The following is an 18,390-nucleotide window of genomic DNA, read 5'->3' as shown; positions in this document are numbered from 1 at the left end:
TAGCCCACCAGGCTCCTTTGTCCGTGGGGATTCTCCAGGCAAGAATACTGGAGTGGGTTGCCATGCCCTCCTCCAACAGGATCTTCCCAAGCCAGGGATTGAACGCAGGCCTCCCACATTTCAGGTGGATTCTTTACTGTCTGAGCCACCAGGAAAGCCCAAGAATACTGCTTTGGGTAGCCTACCCCTTCTCCAGGGGAACTTCCCAACCCAGGAATCAAACTATAGTCTCCTGCATTGCAGGCAGATTCTTTACCAGCTGAGCTACCCAGGAAGCCCAACAAAGTGCCTACCTGTAGCTTAATCCTAATTATCCTCCTGTGAGCAAAAAGAGGCATCACTGAAGTTATCCACAAGGCATGCTGCATGTACAGAAATGCCTTATCAATGAGAAACTTCCTTTCTTTGCATTCTGTCATCTGCAGCAGGAGAAGATCATGGCAGACGTCCATGTCTTCTCTGATTCCTCCTGTGACCAGTGTTGAAGAGACAGTTGGGTGGACTAGGCATGCACTTGAGATTGGAATCTACTTTGTTACTACAGAGTTTCAAGTGCAGCTTTACTAGGGCTCTGGGCTGTGGGTGTAGAGTGGTGTTTTGTTCACCTCTTCTTCACCCTGTTAATGAGAGAGGGAGTCCCAGGCTAAGGTTTCAGGGGTGGCTGAGCTCCCTAAACTAAGGAAGTCTTGCTGTTACAGGTTCTTACAGGGCCTTGCAACCTTTCTGCATGTTATTGTGCATACTCATTCATTGTAGAGTCATTTTTGTGGTTATTTGATCCATTTCTGTCTCCACTGATCAACTCACCAAAGCAGGTGCAGTGTGGATGGTTTTGTTCAGTTTTTAGTTACATAATCTCTGACAATGTCTCCTGCCTTGTAGGATGTTAACAGTCAGTGAATACTGTTTGAACTGATGAAGGCATCTACTCAAGATTTAAAGCTGATGTTTCCCTTCTCACATCTTCCTCTTCCTAGGACCATTGTCTTCCTTACTTTCTGAGTGGGTCCTAACTAATTCTGGCAAAGCCTCAGAAAGGCTACATGTCTGAAAGCTCCTCCCATCCCTCCCTTGTCCCATATGCTGCTTCTAGCCTTACCTTCTCTGAACTGTCTTGACCTCAAGGGCAAGGGGAAGCAGACCTAGACCATGATGTAAGGCAACAGAAGTTCTAGTCTAGGGAGGTGACCTATTGAGACAAAGGAGGAAGTGGAGAGACTCCTACTTCAGTGCTCTGTGCTTGCGTGTGGAGGCCATTTGCCACCCCCTCCCCGGCATTGACTTCTAGTTACACATGACTGGATTTCCTGTTTTTGAATCTTGATATCTTTGCTCAGTCTGTTCAGGCTGCCATAACATACCACCACAGACTGGGTGACTTGAGCAACATAAATTCATTTTCTCCCAGTCCTGGAGGCCAGAAGTCTAGATTGAAGATGTTAGGTAGTTAGAATAGGAAAAAGGAGTCTAAAATGGAGGTGGCTAAAAGACAAAGAGAGGAAAAAGCCCGCAAAAAATGGCAAAGGAAAATTCAAGGACTGGAGTGAGAATCTCAGGTGAAACAAACAGACCTCTGGGCTAGCCCGCTTTATATAGAGCAGGCTTAGTGGGGGAGGAGACAAATGTGTAAAAAGAGGAAGCCAATATGGATTGAGGCCTTTTCTTTGTGGTTGGCCCACCTTCACTCCTGGAGGGTATACTTTCCTTTGCTTGCTGAATAAAATTGAGCTGTAACCGAGCTATAACATCGGTCTGCCATTTAAAATTTTTGCTGTGGTAAGAAAGAACAGAGGAAATTACACACTCCCCCAACAAAGGTATCAGAAATTTCCGTTCTGGTGAGAGCCCTCTTCCCGGCTTGCAGATGGCCACCTTCTCACTCTGTCACCATCTGGCCTTTTCTTTAGGGCATGTGTACACAGAGTGAGCACTGGTGTCTTCCTCTTCTTATGAAGACACCAGGCCTATTGGATTGAGGCCCCTGACTTATGACATCATTTAGCCTCTATTACTTCCTTATAGGGGCTTTCCTGGTGGCTCAGTTGGTAAAGAACCTGCCTGCGATGCAGGAGAGCTGGGTTTACTCCCTGGATTAGGAGATCCCCTGGAGAAGAAAATGGCAACCCACTCCAGTATTCTTGCCTGCGAAATCCCACAGACAGAAGAGTCTGATGGGCTTAGCAACTAAATCACTACCATGGCCTTGTAGGCCCTATCTTCATGTATAGTCATATTGGGGATTAGGACTTTAACTTGGGTGAGGGGCACAATTCAGTCCATAGCAATCCCAGTGGATTCTGCCTGTCATATGCATCTGTTTGGACTTCCTGCAAGGTTATATCCTCATCTAACCAGCCAAGCATTCCTTGGCTTTTGTATCTATAACTCTAAGCATCTGCTACTAATTTACATGTGGTGTTATTTTCATGGTGTGTGCACACCCCTGAGTGCAATCTACCCATAGTCACAGTTGAACTGTGACCCTGGGAAATAAATATAATAGCTTTCTCAGCCTTGCTTTTTTCACCTATGAACAGTGATACTGGATTGCTTATCTCACAGGCCCATTGGGAAGATTAAATATAATAAACTGTACAAAGCACTTGGCCCCATTTAAGCATATACTTGGCACTGGTCAAAGCCACTATGCAGAACAGTATGAAGGTTCCTTAAAAAACTAAAAGAACTATTATGTGGCCCAGCAATGCCACTAGTGGGCATACACCCTGAGAAACCATAGTTCAAAATGACACATGTACCCCAATGTTCATTGCAGCACTATAAACAATAGCCAGGACTTGGAAGCAACCTGGTATACATGAACAGATGAATGGATAAAGAAGATGTGGTACATACATAAAATGGAATATTACTCAGCCATAAAAAGGAACAAAATTGGCCATTTGTAGAGACATGGATTACAATCTGTCACACAGAGTGAAGTAAGCCAGAAAGAGAAGAACAACTTTTGTATCCTAACACATATATGTAGAGGCAAGAAAAATGGTACAGGTGAACTTCTACAGGAAATAAAATACAGATATAGAGAAAGAACATGTAAACATGGGCTAGGGGAGGGCAGGGTGTGATGAATTGGGAAATTAGGAATATTTACACTACCATGTGTGAAATAGATAACTAGTGGGAGACTGCTGTGTAGCACAGGGAGCTCAGCTCTGTGCTCTGTGCTGACATAGATGACTGAAATTGGGGGTGGGGGAGGAAGGAACAAAAGGAAGGCAATATATGCATATGTACAGCTGATTCACTTAGTTGTACAGCAGAAACTACCACAACATCCTAAAGCAATTATTCCAAAAAAAAAAAGGTCAATTACCCACTAAAGCCCTGCCTCTACTTCTGTTATTCTGTTGAATCTTGGACGATGAGAATTATGTCTTCTCCTTCCTCTTTTTATCTCCCTGATAAAGACTCCCATCTCCAAAGCTGCTAGATGGAATGCCCTGACTGAAGGCAGCCTACAGGGAACCTTGCTTTGGCCAGAAAGTGCTGCAGAATCTATTTTGTGTTTGTGGGCAGGAATACTAGAGAAACTTTTAACGGAGAATAGAACATCCCCGCTGGCAGAATACAGTTGTGCTTGTTGTTACACCCGTCATTCATGAGGGATATCTTTGCTTTGTTCTGGGTCATTTACCTTAAGTTGGAAAGATGCAAAATGAATTACCCCAGAAAACAGGAGTGGGGGGGATATGATTTGTAGGAGTATTTTTCAAGATATGATATTGGTATGCAACCATAATAACCAATACATTGAAAAGTTAATTCAGCAGGAGTAATTCTGAGAAGTAATGTCACTTATTTGTCACTTAAGGAGGGCTGCATAGCCAAGTGATTTCTTCATGCATTTTAAAGTGTTTTTAAACCCTTGGGTAGCTATAGTCAATTTTTAAACATGTTTCCTCATTAACTTTCAATTTGTAAATGTACATTGTACAGGAGTGTTTTAATCATCTGGGGAGGCTGCTTCACAGATGGCTCTTGTGTGACCTAAAATTTCAGTGATTATAATGAATCAGAATGGATGATGGTAAGCTTGCTTGGATATTTGCTGATTGTCAACAGTTTTACAGTCTTGTCACTGTTCTTAAGGATTTAATGCTTCTTAAAAATGAAAGGAAGACAATTGTAATGTTGCTATCAGGGCCAGCAGTAGTCTAATGAAATAATTTTGGTCAGCCCCTTGCTATTCTGTGGGAAGACCCACCAGGGGAGACACACCAGCAGACCACGTTGAATCGAATATACACATAAAACATTGTCATCAGCTCTCCACACCAACATGTGGCAGGCCATTTCATGCCTCTCTGTTATACTATATGTAAAAGTCCCAATTAAAATTTGAAAGGCTTGAAACTAAATTCTCTTTTGAATTATTTATGCCCATGTTCTTCTTTGGCATCAAAAGTCAAGAATTGTCTGGGCAGAGGATTTAGCAGCTGTATGAAACTGCACCTATAACTGTTAAAATCTGAACTTAAGATGCATCCAGAAACCCAGAATTATAATCAGCCAATCCATATATTATGCCTCTATTCCTGCTTCTCTGTGGGAGAATCATTTGTTTGTCATGCCCCAGGCCTTACCAGGTAATCTGCATTCTATGCAGGCAGAGGAAATAATAGAGTCTGGAAAGTTAGACGGAGTTCTCACTATCTCAGTGGCCATGAGCAATTACTTAGCCTTTCTGAATTTTGCTTTGCTCAAGAAGCTATCCCTGCCAAGTGGAGAGTTTGCAGGGGTAAAATAGCACATGTAATCACCCAACAAAGGAAGTTCTTCACAAACAGTAGTTCTTTCTTGGAATCTTACCACCCTCTTCCTCTGTAATGTGTGGTTTCTTCGCTCTGCCACCACGGTGCATGCCTAGACCCATGCTTTCCTCCACCACAAATCCCTGTTTTATCAGATTAATTCTCAAGAAGGTCTGGGAACTGCCTTTAGCTGACAGATGCTTGCAACATCAGATTCCTAATGATGTGTAGATCTCAAGGGGGCTCCAGGAGAAGAACCAGGAGTAAAATAAGACCAGAATATTCACTGTCAGGTTGTTAGAAGCATTTCAGTAGGAATCTCAGCACCAAAGTGAGACACATAAAGCCTGTCCTGCAGGGGTTCCAGTGGGAAAAAGTCACTTCCCATTGCCTAGTTTGAGCATGTGTTAATGTGGTAGCTGTGCTGAGCATAACACTTAGCACCAGCTTGCTGGATGCATTGTCAACCAAATTGTGAATCATCAGCATTTATCTTTTCTGACCACATAGCACTCCCAACAGCACTCTCCTGCCTAGCTATGAAATGCCTTGCCAGTACCTCTAGCAAATTTTGCTAGAGAAAAGAAGGGGAACATTTCATGAGCTTGATAGGAGTTGGATAAACGAGTTACTCATCCCAGAAGACTGTTCATTTTAATGAGGACCAAGCAGAGTGAAAAACCAGAAGAAGGAAACATCTGCTGGTGAAGAGCAAATATTTGGACCTCAGAGCAGAGCAGCATTTGAGTAGCTATGGCTTCTGAACACTAAGGAAGGTGGTCTCCACTGATCTGGCTGGGAGGCTGTCACACGCAACCAGCTATGTTCCTTATACATCAATTGTGGAAGGAGAGACTAGCATTTGAATATTGGAACCCACATAAACCAGAACATTCAGTGAACTCACTCTGCCCGCTTGCCCTGTTTCCTTGGCACCCTGATGCAGAGAAAGTCCACCTCCAGTGGTGATGATGGTGATGATGCAAATAGTTTGTGCTGCCCCTCCCTCTTTCCATTGTTGGGCAGATACCGCTCCTCTATCATGGTCTGTTTTCCAGCTGAGCTCATTCATAGACTCAGGATCCTTCTCAACCTTGATTTTACCATGTGATGACATCTATTTGTCTTCCTAAGACTGCAATTTGCAGATCTAAAATGATCTGAGCAAACAGTATTGTCTCCCAGTTTCCTGATAAGAAAACTTACTTTTGAGAGGTCATGCAGCTTCATCAGGGTTAACCAGAAGTTTCATTGTACAAGAACAGCTCAGAATAGAGTCTGATTTTTTCAAATCCTGTGCGTTCCTGCTATATCGACATGCTGCTTCCCTGAAATCATACTTCTAGTTTTGTTTATTTTTCACATACTTCAGTCAGTCATTCAGTTCAGTCTCTCAGTCATGTCCGACTCTTTGTGACCCCATGAATCACAGCACGCCAGGCCTCCCTGTCCGTCACTAACTCTGGAGTTTAATCAAACTCATGTCCATTGAGTCGGTGATGCCATCCAGCCATCTCATCCTCTGTCGTCCCCTTCTCCTCCTGCCCCCAATCCCTCCCAGTATCAGAGTCTTTTCCAATGAGTCAACTCTTCGCATGAGGTGGCCAAAGTATTGGAGTTTCAGCTTCAGCATCAGTCCTTCCAAAGAAATCCCAGGGTTGATCTCCTTCAGAATGGACTGGTTGGATCTCCTTGCAGTTCAAGGGACTCTCAAAAGTCTTCTCCAACACCACAGTTCAAAAGCATCAGATCTTCAGTGCTCAGCTTTCTTCACAGTCCAACTCTCACATCCATACATGACCACAGGAAAAACCATAGCCTTGACTAGACAGACCTTTGTTGGCAAAGTAATGTCTCTGCTTTTTTAATATGCTGTCTAAGTTGGTCATAACTTTCCTTCCAAGGAATAAGCGTCTTTTTAAATTCATGGCTGCAGTCACCATCTGCAGTGATGGAGCCCCCCAAAAATAAAGTCTGACACTCTTTCCACTGTTTGCCCATCTATTTCCCATGAAGTGATGGGAACAGATGCCATGATCTTCGTTTTCTGAATGTTGAGCTTTAAGCCAACTTTTTCACTCTCCTCTTTCACTTTCATCAAAAGACTCTTTAGTTCTTCTTCACTTTATGCCATAAGGGTGGTGTCATCTGCATATCTGAGGTTATTTATATTTTCTCCTGGCAATCTTGATTCCAGCTTGTGCTTCTTTCAGCCCAGCGTTTCTCATGATGTACTCTGCATATAAGTTAAATAAGCAAGGTGACAATATACAGCCTTGATGTACTCCTTTTCCTATTTGGAACCAGTCCGTTGTTCCATGTCCAGTTCTAACTATTGCTTCCTGACCTGCATATAGGTTTCTCAAGAGGCAGGTCAGGTGGTCTGGTATTCCCATCTCTTTCAAAATTTTCCACAGTTTATTGTGATCCACCCAGTCAAAGGCTTTGGCATAGTCAATAAAACAGAAATAGATGTTTTTCTGGAACTCTCTTGCTTTTTTGATGATCCAGCGGATGTTGGCAATTTGATCTCTGGTTCCTCTGCCTTTTCTAACACCAGCTTGAACATCGGGAAGTTCACAGTTCACGTATTGCTGAAGCCTGGCTTGGAGAATTTTGAGCATTACTTTGCTAGCATGTGAGATGAGTGCAATTGTGTGGTAGTTTAAGCATTCTTTGGCATTGCCTTTCTTTGGGATTGGAATGAAAACTGACCTTTTCCAGTCCTGTGGCCACTGCTGAGTTTTCCAAATTTGCTGGCATATTGAGTGCAACACTTTCACAGCATCATCTTTCAGGATTTGAAATAGCTCAACTGTAATTCCATCACCTCCTCTAGCTTTGTTCATAGTGATGCTTTCTAAGGCCCACTTGACTTCACATTCCAGGATGTCTGGATCTAGGTGAGTGATCACACCATCGTGATTATCTTGGTTGTGAAGATCTTATTTGCACAGTTCTTCTGTGTATTCTTGCCACCTCTTCTTAATATCTTCTGCTTCTGTTAGGTCCATACCATTTCTGTCCTTTATTGAGCCCATCTTTGCATGAATTGTTCCCTTGGTATCTCTAATATTCTTGAAGAGATATCTAGTCTTTCCCATTCTGTTGTTTTCGTCTATTTCTTTGCATTGATTGCTGAGGAAGGCTTTTTTTTATCTCTCCTTGCTATTCTTTGGAACGCTGCATTCAGATGTTTATATCTTTCCTTTTCTCCTTTTTTCGCTTCTCTTCTTTGCTTTTTGCTTCTCTTCTTTGCACAGCTATTTGTAAGGCCTCCTGAGACAGCCATTTTGCTTTTTTGCATTTCTTTTTAATGGGGATGGTCTTGATCCCTGTCTCCTGTACAATGTCATGAACCTCTGTCCCTAGTTCATCAGGCACTCTATCTATCAGATCTATTCCCTAAAATCTATTTCTCACTTCCACTGTGTAATCATAAGGGATTTGATTTAGGTCATACCTGAATCGTCTAGTGGTTTTCCCTACTTTCTTCAATTTAAGTCTGAATTTAGCAATAAGGAGTGCATGATCTGAGCCACAGGCAGCTCCCGGTCTTGTTTTTGCTGAGTGTATAGAGCTTCTCTATCTTTGGCTGCAAAGAATATAATCAATCTGATTTCAGTGTTGACCATCTTGTGATGTCCATGTGTAGAATCTTCTCTTGTGTTGTTGGAAGAGGGTGTTTGCTATGACCAGTGCATTTTCTTGGCAAAACTCTATTAGCCTTTGCCCCGCTTCATTCCATACTCCAAGGCCAGTTACTCCAGGTGTTGGGGCATAGGTTTGGATTACTGTGATATTGAATGGTTTGCCTTGGAAATGAACAGAGATCATTCTGTCGCTTTTGAGATTGCATCCAAGTTTTGCATTTCAGATTCTTTTGTTGACCATGATGGCTACTCCATTTCTTCTAAGGGATTCCTGCCCACAGTAGTAGATATAATTGTCATCTGAGTTAAATTCACCCATTCCAGTCCATTTTAGTTCACTGATTCCTAGAATATCGACATTCACTCTTGCCCTCTCCTGTTTGCCCACTTCCAATTTGCCTTGATTCATGGACCTAACGTACTTAAGTAGATGTAACACAAAGTAGTACTCTTCAGTGTATTGATGTTCAGTTCAAAAGTTTTTTACTTTACTAGAGGACTTGGAGTAGCAAAAATAAGACTCACCTGAAATATTTCACCTGCCTTTAGCCTTTTGGGTTCCTGGTCAGTGAAATAAACATACTGGTTTGTTCCAAACGGGACATTTCATATCGCCTGCCATATTGAAAGAAGTTTCATCGTCAGACTTACTGACCTCCAGAGTCATTTCTTCTGTGCAAAACCTCTGGTCTTTAGGTCACTGTATTATGACTGGGGTGGGGCGGGATGGGGGGTGGGGGGTGGGGATGGGGAGGTGGATGAACTTCTGAAATGTTTGGTATTGTGAATTCCAGGAAGCCATCAAGTGCAAGATAATATTCTCTGTTCCTCCAAAACCTCCTGTTTGGCATACAAATGCATGCTCTGCTCTGGATTTTTAAATTGGGCTATGTGTGGCTCTTCAACCAAATAGCCCAATGTAGGAGTATTTTGGGGGAGCTCTTCTGAGAACTGGCTTAGTATTCAAAGCCTAGCCAACCCCCAGGGCTCTTCTGGCTACTCACCCATGGTGTTAGCTAAATGCTTTCTTTACTTCCCTCACCAGAGCACCAGTTCTCATCAAACTTAAAATCCAGTTCAAGCCATTCTGCCTGTGACTGTCCCTGACCAGTCTAGCCTGTGTTAACTCTTCCTTTCTCTGAATTAATATGGTATTCATTTAGACAAGGGCTACTTCTTATGGTTGGCTGCGGGCACTACTCTAGGGGTGCCATTTGTGTTCTTGTCATTGTAGATCTTTATAGTTGTTACTACAGTGTTCCACCATATGACAGCAACGTGCCTTGAAGCAGGGGCAAAGAATGAAACCTCGCCATTTGCAATAACATGAATTCACTTAAATGCTAAGTAAAATAAGTCAAACAGAGAAAGACAAGCACCGTATGATTTCACTTATATGTGGAGTCTACAAAACAAAGAAATAAATGAACAAATGGAACAGAAATAGACTCATAAATATAGAGAACAAACTGGTGGTTGCCAGAGAGAAGGGAGTGAGGGAAAGGGTGAAATAAGTAAAGGGGCTTAGGAGGTACACACTTCCAGTTATAAAAATAAATCAGTCATAGATGTAATGCACAGCATAGTGAATATAAATCAGTAACATTATATTAATAATAACTTTGTATAGTGACATATAGTAACTAGCTTATGGTGATCATTTCATAATGTATACAAATATCAAATCACTATATCATATACTTGAAAGTAATATGATATTGTGAGTCAATTATAAAAAACAATTTAAATATTTAAATTAAAATTTAATTATTTTTTAATGTAATAAAAGCATTTAAATTAAAAAATTAAATGTTAAAAATGTAAGTCCAAGTGTTAGTTGCTCAGTAATGTCCAACTCTTTGCAACCCTGTGGACTGTAGCCCTCCAGGCTCCTCCTCCATGAGATTCTCCAGGCAAGAATACTAGAGTAAGTAGCCATTCCCTTGTCCAGGGGATCTTCCTAACCCACCAACTGAATCCAAGTCTCCTGCCTTGCAGGCTGATTCTTTACCATCTGAGCCACTAGGGAAGCCCTAGTATAACACACAATACCAAAATCTAAACAAAACACAATACTAAAAACACTTGTAGAAGATGGGGTAGGAGAAAATATAGATAACCTTTGATTTCTTGATGACATTTTAGATACAACATATGAATAAAGCATGATCAATAAAATAAATAATTGATAAGTTGGACTTAATTAAAAAAAAAACTTCTGGTCTGCAAGGGATATGATGAAAACAATAAGACAAGCCACACACTGGAAAAAATATTTGCAAAACATACATTTTATAAAGGACTATTATCCTAATTATACAAAGAATTCTTAAGAGTCAGCAATAAGAAAACAAATAAACTAATTTTTAAAATAGGTCAAAAACCTTAACAGAGAAGACACACAAGTGACAATGATATGAACATATGTTAAACATTGTTTGTTATCAGGGAAATGCAAATGGAAACAACAGTGACATAATACTACACATTTTTTAGAAAAACAAAAAACGCTGACAACACCAAATACAGGTGAGGACTTTCCTTACCAAACTAAGCATACTCTTACTATATGATTCAGCTATCACGCTGCTTGATATTTACTCAAGAAATTGAGTGTAACTACACAATAACTTATACATAGATGTTTATAGTGTCTATTCATAATTTCTCCAAGCTGGAAGCAACCAAGATGTCCTTCCATAGATGAGTGGATAACTAAGCTATGGTATATCTAGATAATGGAATAATACTCTGTGCTAAAAATAAATGAGCCACCAAGCCACAAAAACACATGGAGGAATCTTAAATGCGTGTTATTAAATGAAAGAAGCCAACCCTCATACTGTATGATTTCAAATATATGACATTCTGGAGAAGGAAAAATATGAAGTCAGTAAAAAGATCAGTGTTTTCCAGGGATTAGGGAAGAGGGAGGAATGAACAGTCAGAGACATTGAACATTTAGGGCGGAGCATCATTTATATGATACTCTAATGGGGGATACACATTATTATATATTTGTTAGCATTCATAGAATGTTAAACCCCCAGAATGAATCTTATACTATGGACTTTGGATAACACTGGTTTGTCCGTGTCATTCAGTTATGACAGTTATACCACTCTGGTGGAACATTGTGATAGTTGGGAAATTGGGAAATGGGGGTAGTCAGGAAGTATATAGCACCTCTCTACTTTCTGCTCAATTTTGATGTGAATCTAAAACTGCTCTAAAAATAAAGTATATTTTTTAAAAAATGAAAACATAAATAAAGGCCATCTCTAATGGATTTTGTGATCCTTTGAGTGATGTACAGTTGTTTCTCTCTGGCAGTTATATTTGTTCAAGTACTCAGAGCCAAATTTCTATCCTATCCAGCTTCTCCCTGCCATCTCCCTACAGTTTTGCACACCTCATTTTGTTGTCAGATGGTGTGTGGCAACAAATTGTATTAGTCTAAGGAAAACATAATTATGAAAGTAAAAGCAATACAAAATAAGGTCGTTTGCTGAACCAAATATAAATTACATCTGGATCACCTATTGTTTGGGATTTTCTGCCTCAGTGCCCCCCCCCCATTAGAGAGCTATTTATGAGGTGACTATGCCTGCGACTGGAGCAGTAGCTTACATGGGAATTTGTAAAGGCTGCCTGGTGAAATGATTAGCCTGATGCCATCTATCAGAGAGGCAGTCCTGTGCAGCTGTCAGCCCCTGGGACCAGGTGTGCTTAACACAGATGTTGGAGTCTCTTCAGGTAGATTCCTGGAGTGAAGAATATACTACATTTTATCCCAAGAGGAAAAACATTAAAAGTCAGAGAGAAGTTTTTAAAAATTCAGGAAATATATGGATTTCATATGAAAATCTGGAAATTAGCCTTCAGCCTTCGGGGTATAAGTCTGATTTTGTAAAAAAAAATCCTCACATGGGAGTAATTGTAGCCCAGCTTCTAATGACTGATGAAGTAATTAATGGCAAGCAAAGATATTTTAAAATGTTTTAATTATAATAGTATTAACATACATTGGAAAAATAACAGCAGAGACTTGCTAAATTATTTTCACTCAATAAACTATGCTTGGGCTTCCCAAGTGGTTCAGTGGTAAAAACATCGGCCTACCAGTGCAGGAGATGTAAGAAACGAAAGTTCAGCCCCTGGGTTGGGAACATTCCGTGGAGAAATGAAGGGCAACTCACTCCAGTATTCTTGCCTGGGAAAGCCCATGGATAGAGGAGCCTGGTGGGCTATAGTCCATGGGTTGCAAAGAGTCAGGCAGGACGTTGTGACTAAATAGCAGCAGCAGTAAACCATGCTTGGTGCACATATGAATTTGAATACTTGCTTTGTAAATTACAGAATCCCCCAGGAGTAGGTAGCCCATGGATTAGGAGGCATCCATCTGAATCAAGAGTCGACAAACTATAGCTAGAGAACCAAATCTAGCCCTATGCCTGTTTTGGTAAATAAAGTTTTTATGGAATGCAGCCACACTCCTTGTTTACTTACTGTCTATAGCTGCTTTTGCACTACAGTGGAAGAGTTGAGTAGCTGCAACCAAAACCATCTGGCACTCAAGCCAAAAACATTTGCTATCTGGCTCATTTCAGAATAAGTATATTGACCCTTGCTCTAGATTATAGTTTTTTCAAGGACAAGAATGCATTTTCAGATATTTAAAGTGTATCATAGACATGTAAGTAGTATCTAATGAAGAGTAAGAAATACGAAAAAAGATATCCACAGGATTCTAGTGTATAAATTTCAGATACTGTGTCAAATTCTGGAATAACAGAGTTGAAGAATATTTTATTATTTATACATATTATTCTTTAGCCTCTAAGGCCATCCATTTATTCAACCTACTAAAAAGAACTTTTTTTTTCCCCCAGGAAAACTCTCCAAGTGTTTATCACTTTTATTATTTGCATCATGAGATGTGTTTGAGTGCTCCCTTTCTGATGGGCACTGGGCGAAGATCCAGGAGCTTAATAATTTGAACATACAGAAAATACTCTCCTCTAAATAACCTAAATTGCTCTTCTGTCCCCTAGGTATATATATTATCTTCTCCTTCTCATTTCTAAGAGAAGATGGACAACAACTAGTAACATGTTTTACTTGAAAACTATTTCAGATATACCCTCTTTCATGCAATAGGAAACAGGTTTCTCAATGGAAAACAACATTGATTTCAGTAAATCAAATCCAGAGTTTTATCTGAATACATTTTAAAAACTGGAGGAGAGTCTTCTTTATACTCATTTTCAAAACACAAAAACATAGTCTCAGCTATATATGTTTCGTAAGATTTTATTTGCATGAAATCAATTTTCCTTATTTTAAGCTTTTTGCACAGGCCTGTTTTCCATTCCTCTGGCCATACTTACAATTTAGCCACCCATTTGACACCAAAACCTTCAATATTTGGATAGAAAGAAGAAAGGTGAGCAAATACACTACAGATGTCTCAGTACCGTGTCTGCTTAGAGTGGTGCACCTCTGAGGGAAGAGGGTAGGTATTCTCCCAGAAATTCAGAAGTTTCACGAGGGCTCACACTGCCCTGAGTTCTTGTTCCCACAGATGCACTTCTGCACAGGGTTGCCATTCTTAACCTACCTTGTCAAAGGATGGCTAAGTTCTGAATCAAACACCACTCTGCTGTGAGCCAGGCTTGGTTGGGTGCCCGAAGATATCCTGCGTAATTTTTTGTACCCCATTTTCCATCAAAAGTTTCAGCTTGCATCTTCACATCACTAAGACAAGCCTTGCAGAGGAAATGTGGAACTGAGCTTTGTGGAAGCACCCACATGTGTTTCTGGGTGCTGACCCATTCCTAAGGTTGGCACTGTTGGCAGCTGTGTTTACATCTCCGGAAATGGACTTGTTCTTCCAGAGCTGCATGCAAAAGTAAGGTAATAAACGGCTAATGTAATGAGATCAGTGTTGGAGGTAGTAGTGGGTGTCTAGGGGCCAGTGATACTTATACACACGATTTGTTAGATAATGTAGTGTAAGTGCTGAAGCCTGACACAGGCTTCATGCTTTGTGAGCTGCCAGTTTCAATGGTGTTTCTATTTCTATCAAGGCCTTCCTTGCTGTGTGGGTCAGCCCTTGTCGGCCTAAGGATCATTCACTTTAGTCACTCATTCATTCAACAAATGATCAATTGCAATTTTGCAAGATGTGGTTCCTATGTGCTGTGACATCGGAAGTGCATTTAGGATAATCGATTGAGAGGGTCGAGTCTACCCATCAAAAGAAGACATTCTTTGCCTGACACTTGCAAAAATACAGGTAGACAGTTAGATCCATCTTCTGAAGACTGAACTTTCAATGAACTGAGAATTTGAAAGATTTTTAGGACCACTGTTTTCATTCCTTAAAGACTATAACAGAAATTATTAATTGAACAAATGAGAGCAAGATGAAAGAGAGTGATTTGTAGAAAGCTTCGTGCCCCAAACTCCCTGTGAAGTCACAGGTAGCTTTTCCAGGCCAGTTGACTGGAGATGAGGGTGCCATCTGGAGCCTTGGAAACCAGTGAGTCTAATGGCTCTGCTGAGGGGATCGAGTAAGCAAAGAAGTATCTACTTCTTCATGTGGGTAGTCAGTCTCACTTTCCCAAGAAGTAAGTTGAAGGTGAGATTTCAAATGAGACTTCAGTTCATAACCTCATACATCATGGAATTCATGTATAACCCCACAATTCATGTGCCATATCAGTGCATGTCTGTTATATTATTTCTGACTCTGAAAACAACAACAAAAAAGATAGTATTCACCATTATTTGCCTATTTTTATGGACTTCCCATGTGGCACTGGTGGTAAAGAACCTGCCTGCCAGTGCAGGAGATGCGAGAGACACAGGTTATTCAATCCCTGGGTCGGGAAGATCCCCTAGAGAAGGGCACAGCAACCCACTCCAGTATTCTTGCCTGAAGAATCCCATGGACAGAGGAGTCTAGCACGCTACAGTCCATAGGATTGCAAAGGGTCGGACACAACTGAAGCAACTTGGCAGGCATGCGTATTTTTATAGTGTCTGATACTAGCAGTAACCCTACAGGGTTGCTATGCTTTTTATCTGTTCTCATTGTTTTGAGAAAAGGTGATATACAGCAAGGTTGTTATCCAGCTCATAAATGGAAAAGCAGGATACACACAGAAGTTAAGAGCCCAACTCGCAACCCAGTAAGACAGGTTCCTTTCCCTCTCTTTTAATAGTTACATATTATACAAAAGTTGTTTTTTGTTGTTCCTTATTTTAAAATACATTATTTCAAAGTTGATATTCTTTTACTGACCAAATCCCCAATTTTTTTTTATCACTGTCTTGAAATTGTATTATCTCATTCAAAATAAATGGAAATAGTCATGTGTCAGGGAAGAAACTTTCTAGGATAATTCATTATTGAAATGGAGGAAATCTAGGCTTCCTGAGATAGTTTGTCTTGAAAGAAAGCTTTCCTTTTAAGTAACCTTTTCCAAACTCTGCCTTTGCAAATAGCAGAAATTAGAAAATATATGAATTGGCCTTGTATTTATGCTTCCTTAACTTGTATAAAGACATGATTTGTTTAGTTTATTAAGGCCTTGATTGCAGGTAGCAGCACTCAGGCATTGACTGAAACTTGGTTCCTTTTGCTAAAATGCAAGCTGTGTGAAATTCACAGAGAACACAATTACCTTCTAATTTACTCAATGCCACTGGCTTTAATTAAAGTAGATCATATTTCAGTGAAGCAAATTCATAGTCTTCCTTAACAAAGTAGGCAACACAAGAAGGAAATCTAGTATTTTTTCTTTGTGTATTAAATATTAACCCAGAGCAGGGTTAATCTTTTTGTGTGTATTTGTGTGTCTATGTGTATGTGTGTGCATGTGCACACACGTGTGTTCAGCTATGTCCAACTCTCTGTGATCCCATGGACTGTAGCCCACCAGGTGTATCTGTCCATGGAATTTTCTAGGCCAGAACACTGGAGTGAGTTGCCATTTCCTTCTCCAGGGGATCTTCCTGATTAGGGATCGAACTTGAGTCTCTTGTATCTCCTGTGTTGGCATGTGGATTCTTTACCACTGGGCCACCTGAGATGCCCATCGTTAATCTTCAGCTGCTCCTTACAGGAATATCAGGGCAAAGATAAACATCTCCAGCAGAGACCCATAGGATCCCTACCAAGACAGCTTGTCTACATAAGAGTCTCAGCAGAGTTTGACTCAAGGTCCCAGCATGAAGACATCTCTGTTCTATGTCTTTATCTCCAATTAGTGACCACTATGGTTTTTCCTGTGGTCATGTATGGATGTGAGAGTTGGACTGTGAAGAAAGCTGAGTGACGAAGAATTGATGCTTTTGCACTGTGGTGTTGGAGAAGACTCTTGAGAGTCCCTTGGACTGCAAGGAGATCCAACCAGTCCATCCTAAAGCAAATCAGTCCTGAATATTCATTGAAAGGACTGATGCTGAAGCTGAAACTCCAGTACTCTGGCCACCTCACGCGAAGAGTTGACTCATTGGAAAAGACTCTGATGCTGGGAGGGATTGGGAGCAGGAAGGGAAGGGGACGACAGAGGATGAGATGGCTGGATGGCATCACTGACTCGATGGACATGAATCTGAGTGAACTCCAGGAGTTGGTGATGGACAGGGAGGCCTGGCGTGCTGCAATCCATGGGGTTGGAAAGAGTCGGACACGACTGAGCGACTGAACTGAACTGAACCATCTTATCTACCTCTCCACCTAATGCTGTCGGTTTCTTAGGGTTTGTCAACGGTAAAGACTCAGTCACATGTAGACACAATAGAGTCATAGAGCACCTTCATTTTTCTCAGATCAGGTGTCTTACGTGGCAGGCAAGATGAAATCTGAAAGTGGGTAGGTTCAGGGTTGTTTAGTGCTGTTGTTGAATCCTCAAGAGTTTTTCCAAGCTTAGTTTATAGGCTTTATCCTTAGGTTTGGTTCCTCATGGAGGCAAAAGGTTAGTGCTATTGCAGGCATCTTATAAAGCCCAACAGTATTTGACAAAAAGGAGCGTCCCCTCTATGCCTCTAGCTAGGAGGACATCCTTTACAAGAATCTCTGGCTATCTCCTCCGACATATCCCATCAGCCCTGATGGAGTCACCTGCCTAAGACATGGCAGAAACCATGCAGAGGGATGGGGTGGGAAAGAGTGGCAGTTTCTTCCATCACAGAAACTATCTAGGGCAGAAGATGAAGTGGTTAGAGAATGGTTATTGGATAAGCCAAAACCCTTGTCTTCCATACCACTCAGGATTCATCATTTGCTTACTCATGTTCATATACATGTGAAACTGTTTGGCAAATGAACTTACAGGCCAAGGCCACAAATCTAATTAGCTTTAGAAATGCATCTATCATCTGACAAACATAAATAAGGGCACAGAAAGTTCATGCACCAAAACTATATTTGCTTATACTCCATGTGAAATAATTCAGAATAATGTTTTAAAAAAATTGGAGACAAGTAATCATCTGTGATGAAATTTTGTATGCTGTGAGGTGAGATGGGATTAAAATTTCAGTCATGGGGCTACTGTGATTGTGATGACAATTCTTAATGACCTCTCCAGTGGACCATGTAAGACAGTGAATTTCAAGTGCAACAATTTATGCGAAACAAGGTTAAAATGTGGCAAAGAACGACTATGTTGTAATGTGCTATAAGAAAATTAAAAGCCTCTGGTACTCTCTAAAGCAGTAGCCTTTGGTTTTGACTGAAGTACCCATTACCCACCAAAGGTTTATTCAGTCACTGCTGATAAGACAAGGGGTAATTGCTGGGAGGCCCTGCATTGCTGAGAAGGGCCATTTTTAATTTTAGTCTCTTTCTGGAACCAGACCAGAGTTCCCTGGTGCTGTTTTAATAGTCATTTTAATTTGTCTGATAGTTTTTACTTCCTTTCACAGCTCAATTGACTGATTACAGTCAA

At 40.9% G+C, this 18,390-nt stretch overlaps 1 protein-coding gene across 2 annotated transcripts in view; it reads left to right on the top strand.

Annotated features, from left to right (window-relative positions):
• Nucleotides 1-18,390, top strand: part of LOC120860803 (catenin alpha-2-like) — a 1,410,064-nt gene that overhangs the window by 786,308 nt on the left and 605,366 nt on the right. The window lies entirely within an intron of this gene.

Source organism: Oryx dammah, unplaced genomic scaffold, assembly GCF_014754425.2.
Source record: "Oryx dammah isolate SB20612 unplaced genomic scaffold, SCBI_Odam_1.1 HiC_scaffold_11203, whole genome shotgun sequence".
Classification (NCBI taxonomy): domain Eukaryota; kingdom Metazoa; phylum Chordata; class Mammalia; order Artiodactyla; family Bovidae; genus Oryx; species Oryx dammah.
The sequence above is the reverse complement of the archived record's forward strand: the minus strand, read 5'-3'. Positions and strand labels throughout refer to the sequence as shown.